This window comes from Rattus rattus, chromosome 1 (genome assembly GCF_011064425.1).
Source record: "Rattus rattus isolate New Zealand chromosome 1, Rrattus_CSIRO_v1, whole genome shotgun sequence".
Classification (NCBI taxonomy): Eukaryota; Metazoa; Chordata; class Mammalia; order Rodentia; family Muridae; genus Rattus; species Rattus rattus.
In genome coordinates, this window is record NC_046154.1 from 165,030,569 (window position 1) to 165,047,820 (window position 17,252).

The window sequence follows — 17,252 nt, forward strand, 5'->3', positions numbered from 1 at the left end:
GCCTAAAGTTCCCACTTGTTACCTATTCCAAAGGGTGGGATTCCTCTGGGTTTCAAATGAACATCTAAGAAAAATTTTTCTTCCGAATGCACTTAATCTTATTCTCTACCTGTAATAAAAGTATATGTGTGTTTCAGCATCTTGTCAAGTCCAGACACTTATTCACCCAGGACAGCTCCAGAGAAGCTATCTCCAGATGTTCAATCTCCTCTCACAGACACTTCTACTGGACCTGTTCCTTCTGACCTATCCTCAGATGGTTCCATAGACCCTGGACAACAAGGAAACACCCAACTCTAAGACTGGACAAACATCCCATACCCACTTTTCTAGGTTCCCTAGACACACGTCACCCCAAAGCAAGCAGGAAGTAGATCACAAGGACACTATTCCTGCTCCACCATCACCTCTAAATTTTTCTTTTAATTAAACCAAACTGGGGGACTGTTAGCATTTTGTCTAAGCTCCACTCCCACAAGGCAACAGCCAGGTATGCACTGCCCCACAGTTACCTGGCAATAGTGAGGTTCGCCTGACACTATAAAAGGGGTTGCTTGCCGCCTTCCTCACTCTTGCTCTTCCCCTCTTCCCCCCTTTGCCCCCTTCCCTCCATGGGTTCATGGCTGGTCTCTACTCTTCTACTACTCTTCTCTCTCATCTCTCTCCCTTATCTCTTCCTTACATTAAAACCTTTCCACATGGAACCATGTTGGCCTGGTGTGTTTTGTCCGGATGCAAGCCGAGATTTCTACCCCAACAATCTTTTTTTTTTCCGGAGCTGGGGACTGAACCCAGGGCCTTGCGTTTGCTAGGCAAGCGCTCTACCACTGAGCTAAATCCCCAACCCCCAATCTCTCCTTTTAATTTGATATTGGCTGTTGGTTTGCAGTAAATTGCAAAACCATGTTTGCAAACTATGTTTAGGTATGGGCCTTGAATTCCTGATCTCTCCAATACTTTTAACATTAAGGTATATCATACCTTATCAAATGCTTTTTCTGCATCTAAGAAGATCATGTGATTTTTTTTTCTTTGTCTATATAGTGGATTATACTAATGGATTTTCGTATATTGAATCAACCTTGCATCCTTGGGATGAAACCTACTTGATTGTGATGAATGATTGTTTTGATGTGTTCTTAAATTTGGCTTGCAAGAATTTTATTGACTATTTTTGCATCGATATTCCCGAGATTGGTCTGAAGTTCTCTTGTTTGGTAGGGTGTCCTTGTGTGGTTTAGGTATCAGTAATTGTGGCTTCATAGAATGAATAAGGTAGTGTTCCTTCTGTCTCTATTTTATGGAATAGTTTGAGGAATATTGGTATTAGGTCTTCTTTGAAGGTCCAAGGACCTCAATATAAAACCAGATACACTGAATCTAACAGAAGAGAAAGTGGGAGAGAGCCTTGAACTCATTGGCACAGGGAGCAATTTCCTAGACCACAACTCCAATGGCTCACGCTCTACGACCAAAATTGATAAATGGGACCTCATGAAACTATAAAGCTTCTGTAAGGCAAAGGACATAGTCAATAAGACAAATTGGCATCCTACAGATTGGGGGAAAAAAAAATCTTCACTAACCCCACATCTGATAGAAGGCTAATATCCGAAATATATAAATAACTCAAGAGCTAACCACCAAAAAAAACAATCCAATCGAAAAATGGGGTACAGAACTAAACGGAGAATTCATGAGAGGCATCTCAAATGGCAGAGAAGCACCAAAAGAAATGCTCAAAGTTCTTAGCAGAGAGATGCAAACCAAAACGACCCTAAGATTCCACCTTACACCAGTCAGAATGGTTAAGATACAAACCTCAGGTGACAACACATGGTGGTGAGGATTTGGAGAAATAGAACACTCCTCCATTACTTGTGGGATTGCAAACTGGTACAACCATTCTGGAAATCAATCAGGAGGTTTCTCAAAACTGGAAATAAATCTACCTGAAGACCCAGCAATTCCACTCTTGGGAATATACCCAAAAGATGCCCCACCACGTCACACGGGCATGTGTTTCACTATGTTCATAGTGGCCTTGTTTGTGATAGTCAGAAGCTGAAAACAACCCAGATATCCCACAACAATGGATACAGAAAATGTGGTTAATTTACAAATGGAATACTACTCAGCTATAAAGAATGAAGACATCCTAAGTTTTGCAGGCAAATGGATGGAACTAGAGAGGGAAACATGGTCTGGTACTGGGTTGGGGAAAAGGACTGAAGCCCTGAGGGCCAGCAGAAAGAATAGAAACAGGCAACCTCAGGAGGTAGGAGTTTGGGAATACCTTCCATAATGTACTAGAGATCTAGGAGGTCAGAGACTCTCAGGACTCAAAAAGAGGGACCTTAGATGAAAGGCCCTACAATGGAGAGAGAGAACTTGTAGAGCCCACCTCCAGCAGAAAGGCAGGGCATCAAGTGAGGGATGAGGTTGCTATACCACAGTCAAAACTCTGACCCATAATTGTTCCTGTCTGAAACAGCAGCAGGGATGGAGAGGAGTCTGAGGAAAAGAAGGTCCAGCAACAGGCCCAAAGGGGATTGAGCTCAAGGGGAGGCCCCACGACATAACACCATTACTGAAGCTATAGGGGGTTCACAAAAAGGGACCTACCATGACTGCTGTCCAGAAGACCCAACAAGCAGCTGAGTTAGATATGTGCAGATATGTGCACAAAACCAATGAACAGAAGCTGCTGACACTCTGGTTGAATCAGGGAAAAGCGGGAGGAAGCGAAGGAGGAAGGCGACCCTGTAGGAGGACCAGCAGTCTCAGTTAACCTAGATCCCCAAGATCGCTCAGAGATTGAACCACCAACCAGGCAGCATACACCAGCTGAGATGAGGCCTCTAACACATACAGCAGAGGACTGCCAAGTCTGGGTTCAGTCAGAGAAGATGCACAGTCCCCATCACCAGGGACAGAATTTTACCCTTCTTGGGGATGGCTGGTTTCCTATGCTCTTGGATTCCTTCTCTCCTCTTGCTTATCCCATATCTAAAGCAGCCCTTAGCCCTTCACATGAACCCCTTTCTTGAACCCACTACCAAGCTGTTCCATAAGCTTCACCAGGCCCTCTTCCATTGCCGAGACTTAACTCACCCCTCCTCTCTTACTGAAAAGCAAGGCTATGCTCTCAGGGTCCTGGGTCACCAACTGGGACCTTCCTTTGGGCCCACTGCATACATTATCAAAAAAAGGAGACCAAACTATCAAGGACAAGTGCCTTGTCCTTACATTTCAGCCGAAGAGGTACACCCTTGCATCACCTGTCACTGTTTCCTCTCTTCATGTATCCCATCTCCTGACATACAAGGCTCTCCCAAGTCCTCTCTGTTGGTATCAGGGATTGCCTTTACCTCCAACAGCAACATCATTTGGTCACTGTTGCCATGGCAATGGCCATACATTCCCAGTATCCCTTTAGTTTAATTCCCACCTCCACCTGGGAATAGTTATGTCACATTCCAAATAAAAGGCAGACTTCTGCCCTCCTCTTTCTCTTTTCTTCTTTCTCTTGCCCCTTCCCCTTGTCTCGTTTGTCCATTAAATCTCTCCATGTGGAACCATGTTGGTTTGGTGTGCTCCATCCGGATGGGTGTGGGCCGATATTTAACAATGATATTTTAACACTCTCTGTTCATATAGCATTAATAGAAGACACAACACTTCCCTTTCGGCCATGCCTACCTCTTAACATTTTTCTGTCCCAGCCCCCACCCCTGTGGGATGAATTGCTCCACTAGCTTGTCACCTAAGGCTGTAGCACACAATGTAGTGCTATGGTTAAAACGGCCAAACAAAATCCTGCGTCATTTCCCTGTTCCTGTTTTTATCCTGAGAACATAAACTTGTTTTTCCAAGGGCTAAGACTGTATACATATATATCTGCCTGGAACCTTAAATAAACAGCATTCTCTCTTGTCGAATGACCCAAGCCTGTTGTCTTTTGTTAAATCCCCCAGGCCTACACCTGGTTCTCGGTACCATGCTGTGTCAACATTTCACTTCTCTCCCAAACAATCTCAGAACACTCCCCAGCTCACTCTTGAATTCAGACTCTAAAAATTATAACTTAATCCTATATACATCCATGAGGAAGAGCTACCAGGCCACTCGCACATGGCACACAGACAGCAGCTCCTCCCTACAGAGATAGTATGCAAAGCACAGGAAGATACTGTTTCAGACACCATAGTGGTTGAGGCACAAACCAACCAGACAAACTGACAGCTCCTACTCACACTTTCCACCAGCAAAGGGACAATCCCTAAGCCTTTATACAGACTCCAATGCTCTTGTCACATTCTCTTGTCACATGCAGCTAACTAGAAGGGGCACAGACTGATAACAGCTAAAGGACCAATTCAGACCAGACTATAGCTCTGCTAGAGACTTATCTTGCCATGGATGTAGAATTGTCCACTGCCGATCACACCGTGCAGATAATTCTGTTATCTCCAAGGGAAATAACGGAGCTGAAGAGCAGGACAGAGCTGCGGCTCTCGGAGACATGGGTCCCTCTCACATGCCACAGGGCACTCGTGTTTTACACCTACATTTTCATCATCATCCCTAGACACCCAACACATTTGATGCTATCTGTAATAGCTCTCTCACTCTGACAGGCTTTGCTCCACTTTATTAAACACTGTAAGCCTACGTCCGAAGATCCTTTCTAACGACTACCAATGCTTCTGGTAAAATTTCCCAAACTTCTCCCACCTTCGGGTCTAGGAGTCTGCCCTTCCCCACTCCTGAAGTCAAGGGACCACTCTTTGAGCAGACTGACCTTTCAACCTCATCCACATACCCACAGAAAGCGGTTTCAGATATCTTCTGGTCCTGGTAGACACACTCTCAAAATGGACAGAGGCTTCCCCACCACTAATAGAAGAGCACAGACAACAGTCCTGGATTTACCTCTCAAATCTCTCAAACTTTACCCAAAGTCCTTAAAATCCCATGGCATTTCCAATCCCCTACCATCCAGTCTTCAGGCAAGGTTAATCAATAATCGAACAGTTGCTTTCTCAAAAACATTACCAAACTTTCCTAAGAACTTTGTTCAGACTGGATACAATTCTTACCCCTGGCTCTCTTGTGATTCAGATCATTCCCAAAGACCACCCCCTTCATCATCTCTACTGTGGAGCTCATGTACAGATGACCGACTCTGCCTCCTGCCCCGAGTCTCAGCTGTCAGCTCTCCATGATGACTGGATTGCCACCACCACCCCGTTACACTATCTTTGTTCTCTCCTTTGGAACAAAGGTTTTGTGCTGAAACCCGGGAACCAACATCGCCGGTGCCGAGGGGACCCTTCAGTGTGCTGAAGAGGATTCAGAACTGTGAGAAGGTAAATTAAAAGGTAAGCTTCAAGAGGCATGCCCCTCATGCCTCAGCCTCATGTTCTTCCTCTTTAACATCGGGGCCTTGGTCCTCCTCTCTCTACCAGGACACAATCCGCTTCCTTCCTCCTAGATAAATAGATCCCTTTAAAATCGTCCTTACTACCTTCAACACCACCAAGCTTGATGGCTTCCCTCACTGATTTTCTCATCTCAAGCCCTTTATACCACCAGCTTGAGTTTTCTTTGGTGTATTTGAGACCAATATCTTTTGAAGCCTCACGAGAGAGAGTCAATCAGCATGCCTCAGCTCTCAGAGGAATGAGGCCTCAGAGGAGATCAAGCCCAACCCTCTGGTTCTCTGCCTCTTCTCCTCCTTCCTCCTCTTGCATGCTCCCATCTGTACTTGTGGAGGTTCTGCCCTGACCTGCACAGCAGGAGTTGCCCCATCAGCACTTGGTGGGATTTCCCCACCCAAGTTGGGATCTGTGTTGAGAAATGGAAACCTAGGCCATTGGCTGCCAGCATGGGGAATTTACGTCATCTGCCACGTCCAGTTGGGCTTATGGGTTTTGCCTTTATAAGCCTGCTGCCTTGCAATAAAGTTGAGCCTTGACCAGAACTTTGTCTCTACTCCATTCTTCTCTTGTCCTTTAATTCCCAGACTGTTGGTAGCCACCCGTACCACGCCCAACATGGGGCCGATTTCCTGTGAGTGAGTCAACAGGGCACAGCAGTTGTCCACCCCGAAGGACGCAGTGCACATGAGCCAAGCACGTCACAGCCCGCTCTCGGGGCATGCAAATTGGGCATTGGGGCTTGCACCAATTGGGTAGCGACACGAGTCTCCTAAGCATATATAAGCAGTGCCTTTTCCTCCCTCGGGGTCCCTGTTCAAGAGAGCTGTACAATAAAGGCTTGTTCGCAGAAGAATCCTGTTGCCGCGCATCGTTCTTGCTGGCGAGACATTGGGCGCGTGACACCAGACTCCCATTCAAGGTATCTACGCTGAGTGGTAGTTTCCTGTGGATGACAGGTGGCACCCAACATAGGGCTAAAAGACTTGGGGTGGTCCTGAGGAACACTGCAACAATGGAAGCACTTTGGTGGACAAAGTGAAAGTAAGTGTCAGACTGGTGAGTAACCCTTGCCCTTATCCACAAGGGTTTATATAGCAATGCAATGGGACAAGGCAACAGCAAGCAGGCTTTACTTTCAGCCTGAAAAGGGTTGTTACAAAGGAGAGGAGCAATGTTTAAACAAGCCTTAGAGAAATTTTTAGCCCAGGTAGATTTATACTTGATTTCCAGATGAGGGACACTGGATAAAGCTACTTGGGAAAGCATGGGAGAAGTGCTGAGAAACGCACAGACTGATCCTTCTGCCTTTGGGCACTGGTAAGAGAAGCCATTGATGATAATGAAGATAGGAAATGTCTCAGGCTTTGGCAACAGCACAGGATGCTTACTTGAGCTCAAGGAGGAGTGTTTGCCTGAGAAAGGCCATTCCAAAACTAATTCAGTCAAAGATGGGCCCTATAAACCTCAACAGGCAGCATGAGAGGATTTGAAATTAACTGATGATGAATTAGATCCAGAGAGGAGGAAGCTGATCTGGAAGCAGCAACAGCTAAGTACCATAATGAAAACTGGCCTCCTTCTGTACCCCTATAGCTTTCCCTGTAGTCCTGGCAGGACAAAAACACTCGGCCAAAGGTAAAATACAGGTTTGAAAATTAGAGTTAGAAATCCAATTACAAAACTTAACTAATGAATTGCAGGAGGTGAAAAATCTATCCAAGGTAAGAAAAGGAGATGAGGCTCTTACTTGCCACTCCCCGCTGAACAGGCACTAGTTCAGGCTCATAAAGGAGGACAGGGTACTTTTGAAATCCTAGGCTTTCCTGTGGTTGAACAACAAGGCAATAGAGTTAAACAGTATCAACAATTGGAATTTTAACCAATCAAGGAAACTTCTTATATTCTGACTGTTTTCCTCATCTTTTGGCTTGCTGTCCTACGAATATATTGGTAGGAATTTGGTTTTAGTTTGCCAACAATTGGCTCAATACCTTAAAGGAACATGATCCAACAAATGTTTCCATTACTCTGTGCTGCTTAGAGAAGAGTTTACCAAACCTCACTGAGACCAGGATCTGTGGTATTCTCCCTTAATAACGGGGTTCATAGAACAAGACAACAACATCAAAACCTTCTCTGATCCTTCCTGTAGAGGCTATGCCATAATGGGTGGATTATTGTGCTAATATCCTGCTCAAGTGTCTTATACTGCATGTTTCCAGAAAATGCTCCATCAACAAGGCAACCCTCCAGGTTTTGCTGGCACTTGCTTACAGCACCCCAAAGGAAGTGATTACAGCCTGGAAGGTGAAAGTTCAGAAAACCTCAAGTTTCTTTGGAAAGTTCTGTCAAATGATGTTTTGCTGAGGCACACAGGTGAAAGGATGCCTTTCTAAAGCAGATGCAGGAAAGAATGTTTTCCTGAAGCAGACACAGGTGAAAGGATGTTTGCTGATGGAGTATGACCACAGACAGTGGGAGACAAGCACTAGTTTGCTCAGCCTCGCTATTCTTTGCTAACACACATGTATTCCGGTTCATCTTACATAGTGCTCTTGAGCTCAACTTGTGGTAAGGCAACCATTGGGAGAAACTCGCTGAAGAACTGCTCCTGAGGCTCCTGCAGCAGCCTGCCACTTTCATAGACTCGCCTCAGGCTGGTTGGTATTGGTGCCTGGTGTCTGCTTGCAGAAAGGACGTGACTGTAGCTGCTGGTTCATCCCTGTATTCTGCTTACTTAGAAGACTGGTCTGCAGCTGCTGAGTTGTTATTTGGTGTTTGCTAAAGACAATTGTTGCCTAAGAAGATCGAACTCACCAACGTAATATTGCTGAACAGGTCTACTTCCCTCATATCCTAATAACGTTTCTCTTTCACTACCTCTGCTAGAAGGTCAGTTAGAGGAGGTTCAGATCTTATTAAAAGTAGTTTGCAAAAAAATTTATGCCTACAAACATCAGCCCAACTCCCCTACAAGCCATCCCCTCCCAGGATATGCCTGTCGGGAAGGAATCGCTCTGAGGGCTGACAGTCAATGACCGCTAAGAACCTGTGCAGCCGCAGATCAACCCAAGTCAGGCACAGCCCATGACACCGGGACCCTCCGGAGGTGGGAACAACAAGGTCAGGGCAGAGAACTCTGGCTCCTACTGGCTAAAAAGAGAACCCAGAGAAGGAGGAGAACAGCAGTGGCTGCTTCTGAACAAACAGCGAGTGGGGCCACAGCCTCAAAGGCCAAGTTCCCCATGAGGGACAAACTGAAGCCTGCCGAGAGCCTAGAGACTGGTGACACAATGACAGCCACTCAGAAATGGCCACCTGAAGGATACACTCGCTTGACCAATGGGATGTGGGTGGAGGGTATGGAGAGCGCTGAGAACTAGTGAACAAGCTTGCTGCCACAGTCTCACATGTTCCCAGTGTCTGAGCCATTGATCGTGTGCCACCTCACCCACTGTCCCCCAACGGAGGACTCAGGCAACGAGGGACAATACCTGAAGTAATTCTCCATGCGAATAGAGCATCCCTAACATCTCAGACTGAGCTGATGAGAAGCATCTACCTCCCTGGACCCCACCCCACTCCCAACTGTTTATAAAGTACCAATCTACAAAGAATAAAGTGCACGAGTTATCCACCAAGAATCATCTGGATTGGCCCTCTTACCAGGATGCAGGAAGCCTGGGTCCCGGGCGCACTCACCGTGATCTTTGGCTTTTCAAGTCTGCAAGGAGTAAGCTCCAACAAGACTGTATACAAATGTGAAGACATGTAAGTATGGGACTTAGTCAATGATTGTTAAATAAAGGAAGCGGGGACAGATGTTTGCTCAGATTCTGCCTTGGATATGGGGACAGACACCTAATTCATATCACCCTTGCTGAAACCATAGCCGTTCTCACCTTGCCCAAACCTCGGGATCTTCAGACAATGCCCCAAAGGATCCAGATGTTGTGACAATGAATGCTGCCTAGAAAGAAAGATCTGGAATACTGACAATGAACCCTTCAGGATCCTGTTCATCATCTTATTGGTCATGCTGCCCCTCTTGTGCATCTGTGGCCTAGTGAGGCGCTTCTGTCCCAAGTACAGAGAACTACAGCATGAAGTCAGAACAGCAGTTCATCAGACACTTCCAGATCCACCCCTCCATTGCTCCCCTAGAGAGCATTTGGGTCACCTCCTTAGATCCCCCACCACCCTACAGTCAGGTTGTTCAGAAGTCAACACCCACAGAACCACCTCCTCCCTACAGCCTCAGGCCTGAGGACTCTACTTGCCCAATGAGAGAGACTGGCCATGAAACCCTTTGATCTATCTCACACACAAACCTCTTGGAGCAAACCCAGGACACTGGAATGCTGCCTGCCTAACCCATCATGCCTTTTGTTCTTTGATTTAATTTATTATTTTTATATTCAGTTGTCCCCTCCCCTTTTGTCATGAGAGCTGAGCTGGATCCATAATCTCTGTCCCACACTACAGGCAAGAAATGGGGGAGCCTATAGTGGATATAGAAAGATCATTGCCAGGGGTCTGCCAATTTAGACTGGACAGCTCACTCTGCCATTCTACAGAAGCGAGGCTGTGCCTGGAAGACACTGAAGACTGAACTGGTCAGACTCTCTGAGACGTCTTCCAACCATACCTGTGCTGAGAGGATCTCACTGCACCTCTATAGCAATGCAAAAACCACAGGTGCTAAATTTCAAGGGCTGCCTGCTAAGTGCTGATGGGGACAAGTTCAGAGGCTAAGGAGACACTTCAGCTTCTTCCAATGGCGACTGACTAGCCTGAGCACCTGCTGGGAGGATTGAAAATCCAAGATGTGAATGAATGCTTAGACCTTGTGTTTCCTGGGATCTTGGGAGCACTAAGGAAATGAACTGGAAAGACCCCACAATCCTCCTCTATTCCTGTGACCTGCTTTCCTAGGAGACCAGAACTTGATTAACCATGGGACTCTTAAAGAGCTACAAGCCAGAAAACAGCCTTCTAGAAGAAAGTAAGGTGGGGAGAAAGCCTGGAGAACCATGCATGAATAGACGTGTGTGGAGTGAGGACTAGGGAACACTTCCTTCCCTTTCCTCTCCTGGAATCCCCAGCAGGTATTATTAACCACCGAGTCATCTCTCTTGTCCCCTGAGTGATCTATTCCCACTCAGTCACTACTGTTGGTAAGAGTAAAAGGATGTCAGGTTTTCAGAGCTGACCTTGCACTGTCAGTTCCACCAATATTTATGAAGCCACTAATCTACTATACCTGTTCTGGGTACCAGGATGAAATCGCGTGCAGGGCCACTGCCAAGGATACAACTGCAGAGAGGCCCACACAGCAAAGCTCCATGGGATGCAGACTCCCATCTTCTGCTGCAGTGGACATACATGGTGGGGTGCGAATGATGGTCCACATCCACTGACCTGTGGGAGCTTCTTCTGTGAGATACAGCCACACTGAACCCACATCCCTAAGGATGAAGGATCTGTCCTGCCACCCTACACTGTGTCTGTCTTATGAGGAGAAAAGATGAGTTTTGTAAAATAAACTTACTTGCTCATTTTATAAAAAAAAAAAAAAAAAAAAAAAAAAAAAAAAATCTGAGAGCGGCTGCTTTACTGAGCTGTAGCACTCTGGGGAAGTTTTCCCTCTCAAAGCATTTATTAAAAACAATGACTTTATGAAATTCATAGGCAAGTGGTTGGAACTGGAAAATATCATCCTAAAAAAAAAAAAAAAAAATATCATCCTGAGTGAGGTAACCCAATCACAGAAAAACACACAGGGTATGCACTCATTGATGAGTGGCTATTAGCCCAAATGCTTGAATTACCCTAGATGCCTAGAACAAATGAAACTCAAGACGGATGATCAAAATGTGAATGCTTCACTCCTTCTTTAAAAGGGGAACAAGAATACCCTGGGCAGGGAATAGAGAGGCAAAGATTAAAACAGACACAGAAGGAACACCCATTCAGAGCCTGCCCCACAGGTGGCCCATGCATATACAGCCATCCAATTAGACAAGATGGATGAAGCAAAGAAGTGCAGGCCGATAGGAGCCGGATGTAGATCTCTCCCGAGAGACACAGCCAGAATACAGCAAACACAGAGGCGTATGCTAGCAGCAAACCACTGATTTGAGAATAGGACCCCCGTTGAAGGAATCAGAGAAAGAACTGGAAGAGCTTGAAGGGGCTCGTGACCCCATATGTACAACAATGCCAAGCAACCAGAGCTTTCAGGGACTAAGCCACTACCTAAAGACTATACATGGACTGACCCTGGACTCTGACCTCATAGGTAGCAATGAATATCCTAGTAAGAGCACCAGTGGAAGGGGAAACCCTGGGTCCTGCTAAGACTGAACCCCCAGTGAACTAGATTGTTGGGGGGAGGGCGGCAAGGGGGGGAGGATGGGGAGGGGAACACCCATAAAGAAGGGGAGGGGGGAGGGGAATGTTTGCCTGGAAACCGGGAAAGGGAATAACAATCGAAATGTATATAAGAAATACTCAAGTTAATAAAAAAAAATAAATAAAAAGAGAATAAGACAAGTATTTGAAGATATTGGAAAAAAAAAAAAGCATTTATCACTGCACCTTGGACTGGCCCAGCATGCCGGGCCTAGGTGCTGCTGCTGTCGCCACCGCCATTATTAAGCATTGCAACAGTGGTGGGACACACCCTGGCTTCCTGCCCACCCTGCACAGGCTTCCCTTGGGAAAGCTGTAACACTGTAGACACTCTGGCCAGACCAGAGCCCCTCAGACCTTCCATTCTAGCTGAACAGAGATCCTGCAAATTTCTCTCTTCTGGAAACTCCTATCACAGACTGCATTCTGCCTCCCGAGTGGCCCTAAAACCCTAGCATCAAGGCAGACAGTCCAACAAACTGTGCTCCCTCACCATTACTTAGGTGTTCAGGTCAGCTTAGGGTCCAAGAATCTCATTGTCAGTTAAGGTCTGAGTCCTCGGGGCCTTACAACCCCCAAGCACGGCAGACCAAATCCTCATTCCTGGGCCTGGTGAGGCTTTTCTGGCGCTGGATTGTCTTTGCCATTGCAGCTCCTGGGAGAGAACCGTGTGAAGGTGTGCACCTGCTCTACCTCACAGAGGATGTCCTAAAGGCATTCTCTGGCTCTAACAAAGAGCAGATAGGAAATACCTGGGCAGGAAGTGTAAGGCAGGACTTCCTGGTACTGATAAGGAGATAAAAATCACAAGTGGGGAATTTAAGTGAAAATTTGTGGTTTCTTTAAAAACTCAGTCATGTCATGTGATATTTTTATGGATGTTTTTCTGAAGACAGACACTTGAGAGGGCACATTAATGTTTATGAAGAATATAAAAAGAACCATACAGAGTGTGAGGACCCAGCGGCACTGCTATTGCCTTGCAAAGTTTCTCTTCTTGGCTGGCCTTCACTGCAGAGAGAATCACACCAAAGAACATACTGTGTTCCAGCTGATTTCAGCCACTCCCGCTGACTCCTGCTGATTCAACTGCCTGATGGGTCACACGGGAACTACTGATTTGTGTCTGGTGTTGGCTACTGGACTGACTGCAAGTATCATAACAATGAAGGACAGAATTGCTCCAAAGAATGATTCTAAACAGATCCACAACCCTTATAACTTCCTTTCTCCCCTATTTCTGGTTGCTGGGCTAAAATGGAGGTTTAAGTGCTTAAGAACCCTAAAGTAGGTTTTGAAAAATCCAAGGCACTGTGGGGGATAGGCACCATGAGTAACTCTGCTTCTAATGTAGCAGAGGAATCAGCAAGTTTTGATGGGTTGGCAATGTTTCTCATGTAGAAAAGACTGCAGAGTTGGCCATGCACTTAACATACTTTGTGAATAGAGGTAGAAACGCTTGGAAAGGAAAGAGAAGCTGGTGGAAGGAGAACAGGTTTCAGACTTGGTGAATAAGACCAAGAATTTACTGTATGATGAGAGTGGAAGAAAACTGGGCTGGAGAGTAAACTACCACCCTGCCCTGCTCCACACACTTTCACTGCCAGGCATCCAGGGCACCTCTGTGAGACAAGGGGCTGGGAAGAGCAGGTGGTCATAAAGGGACAAGAGGTTAGCGTTCAACCATGTGCACCACCAGAGGATTTGCTTGGGGTTACACAGGAGGCACACCTCGGCCTTCCCAGTCTCTGTGCAGCATATGCCTGCTGAGGATGGCGGTCACGCCTATAGTGAGCTGACATGGCATCTGACAGAAATGCCAGATCTAAAGCATTTTAAAGAGGCTGTTGTATGTCACAGATTGCCATTTGTTAAAGAAATGTAAAGTAACTGGGCTATGCAGCACAGAGTTATTCCCTAACTCTGGCAGGGATTGGTGTCAGCTGGAATAGAAGCTGGTCAACAATTACAATGGTTGTGGTGGATGCACAAAGCCACAAAAACTGACATCACAAAACATAATACAGCAAGGAGGATAAAGGTAGCCAAAGACAAACTGCTTGGCAAAGGGCACTATGCTGACCTAGAACAGCTCCTACCTGATGATGTCACAGTTGAACAATGTCACACTGCAGTTTTAAGAGCTTATGATATGGCTAAGGAGGGGGTTGGGAGTTTTGACCTCATTTACTAAGATAATACAAGGACCTGCAGAAGCCTTTACTGACTTCTTACAGAGACTGGGTTCAGCTGTAAAGAAGAGCTTTATCAGACACAGAAGCAGTCAGTCACTGATAGAGATCTTGGCATTTGAAAATGCAAATACTGAATCTAAGAGCAATCAGACCATTGAAAGCACAAGGGGCTCTGATAGACAAATGGATAAGAGGCAGCTTGTATTGGCTCACAGGAGTATCATGCCAACATCACAGGACAAATCGTAGCTAGAAGTCCCAAGAATCAAAATGCCCAATGCTTTAATTTGGTGAATTTGGCCATCTCCAAAGAAATTATAAAGCTATAAGATTCAAAGTTGAAAGTAGGAGGCACATTAACTCTGGAGATATGGGATTTGTAGAAGAGAACAAGCAAGTTGAACAAAAGCTTCAAGGATACTGTAGCCACCAGATTGTAGATCCAAGAGAAACATACAAGGTAACATCAAGAGACCAACAGAAAAGCCTGTCAACGTGAGGCCCTGCAGCAAACAAGTCCTCTATCTTCCTTTGGTTAATCAGGAGGTACCAAAGGGGGAAGAAAATCAGAGCTAAGCATTTCTGATCTTATACTACAGAGAATTAAGCAAACACACACAAAGGATGGGACAATGAGCAGAGAGCTACACACTGACTATGTCAGGTCGTAAGCAGAAACAGTTGGATTAGAGGAGCTGAAGAGTAACCCAAATAAGGCTTAAGATTTTAAAATATACAAGAGTCTCCATGTCTTTATTTAACTGGCAGGTCCATTAAAATACAGCCTTATACCAGGTGACAAGAGAGAAACCCTTTTCTCCCCTGACCAGTTTTCACTGATAAGAAATCCTTTCCTGACAGCCCCATCCTGGCACTTCCACTTCACCTCTATGAACAATGAAGGGCTGGGAATAGCAATAGAAGAGTCTTTGCCCAGCCTGTTGGACCCAGAAGGCAGAACCAGCGCGACAGACTACTAGATGGAGACAAGGGGGCAGAGCCAGCTGCCAACACCATAGAAGCAGCATCAGAAACAGCAAGCAGAAGAAATCTAAGCCCCAACACAAGCTTCTGACCAGGTTAAGTGTCTTTGAAATCATGCTAAATGCTAAAGAAATTGAATATAAAAAGTAATAGGGAGAGTGTCTCTTAAGGAAAGAATTAGAGATTAAAAAAATATTTGTGGTAAAAATGGAGAAACAATGGGACAATGCATCTGGATCCCATATGATTTTTTGTTTCACAGCATGCAAATTATCTTTTCAACAACATTTACAAGTTTATATCTCCTTTTAAAGAGAAATCAAAAGAAAGTTACATAAAGGACAAAAAATTCCTTTCTAAGTTACACATAACAAAATTTAGACAAGCCTTTGAACCATGAAGAAACTCTGTATCCGCTCTAAAGCCTAAATCGTGAGACCATGTAATCAGACTGCTGGGACAGTCTGTAATAACCCCAAAGTGATTTCCCAGCCTTGCTACGGGAATTAGATGGAAATGAGAGAAATCCACAGAGTAATCAAGGATTTAGATAGCAACTTACACTCATGTAAGATTTTAAAAACAGATTTAAAGAAACGGTAATGACCTAAGGCTTACATTCACCAAATGTAATAGATAGTTAATTGGATCACACAAAATCTTATAATTCCAAAAGACTGGAGAGTCTTGATGGCAAACATCTTAGGGCCTGGCTTTCAATTACGATGGCTGACATGGTGGAAGGACAATGAGACAGGACTAGAGCACTGACACTATGGAGGATCAGTTACCAGGTGAAGGTCCATAACTTACCTTTGATAGTGCCAACCTAGAGCACTGCCCTCAGAAAGAACTTAAGAGATAGATTGTTGGCAAAGGTCACCACCCTTAAAAGAGAACTTGGGACAGTCTTGGGGGCTTTCGAAGTGTTCAGACTGATGGAGAATCTCAGCGGGATTCGATGTCAGGATCCAACCAGGGCACGTCGTCAAGAGAAGCATGGTTTAACCAGGCTACTCCTGTGAGCAGAGCATTGATCAATGAGGTCATGCCAGCGAGAGGAGCATGGTTTAACCAGGCCACGACAGTGAGCGGAGTATCAGATCCTGGATATCAGCTCAGACAGCAGTGACCAGGAGCCACAGACTAATTTTGGAGCAGAGAAGCCAGAGGGAGCTGGTATCTCTGAGCCTCAGCTTCTGGACTCGCACCAAAGCTGCCTGGGACGTTCCCAGCCTCCCTGGGCATCTGTGCCCTGCAGCATAGACACATTCATGGAAATTTATGCTTTGCCTGGGGATGACGACCCCCAAAGCTTTGATAAGTTATCTCTACCCAGGGTGTCTCGACTGAGGCCGAGAGGCTGGGATGACTGACAAATGACTACAAATGGCTACAAGCACATCCATAGGTTTGGAGAAAGACCCGAAAATCCAAAGACCCTAGGGAGGTTACCAGACGCTCCTATCATGCTGCTTTCCTGACTGAGCTTCCAAACTGCCTGCTTCAGGGAGTGAAGAGAATTAGGAAGGGGAATGGGTGTGGCTTTGAGACCCTCCTTGTTGCGCCCACCTCGGCCGGCAAGGAAGACGCAACACGGTCGGATTCTTCAACAGCCTTTATTGCAGGACCACCTCTTTGCTGATACGGGGACCACGAGCGGCAAAGGCGCTCGCCTTATATACACAACAGGCTGTGGTCGTATGCTAAATATCTTCCAGGGATTGGCGGAGAGTGAATCACCCCACTATCACCCCAGCTACTTGTCCTCCAGAGATTGGCGCAGCATGAACCACCCCATTAGCATAGTACCGCCCTGGCCAGACTGACGCCAGGTGCATGCGCAGCACTGTTGTTCACCACAGGAGGGCGCCGGATCACCTCATTATCCTATGGCCGCCCTAGCAAGGGACAAGCCTTCGTATGCACGAGATAAGTTGTTTACATTCAGAAGGGACTGGATGTCGGCGCCATCTTTATTTTACCGTGCATCCCTACATCTCCCCCCTTTTTCTTTAATAAAAAAAAAGGGGGCTGGGGATTTAGCTCAGTGGTAGAGCGCTTACCTAGGAAGCGCAAGGGGCCCGGTTCGGTCCCCAGCTCCAAAAAAAAAAAAAAAAAAAGAATTTGGGGGTTGGGGATTTAGCTCAGTGGTAGAGCGCATGCCTAGGAAGTGCAAGGCCCTGGGTTCGGTCCCCAGCTCCAAAAAAAAGAA

General features: G+C 46.0%; 1 pseudogene; it reads left to right on the plus strand.

Annotated features, from left to right (window-relative positions):
• Positions 1-9,114: 9,114 nt before the first annotated feature.
• LOC116907522 lies at positions 9,115-9,982 on the plus strand (annotated as a pseudogene).
• The last annotated feature ends 7,270 nt before the right edge of the window (positions 9,983-17,252 follow it).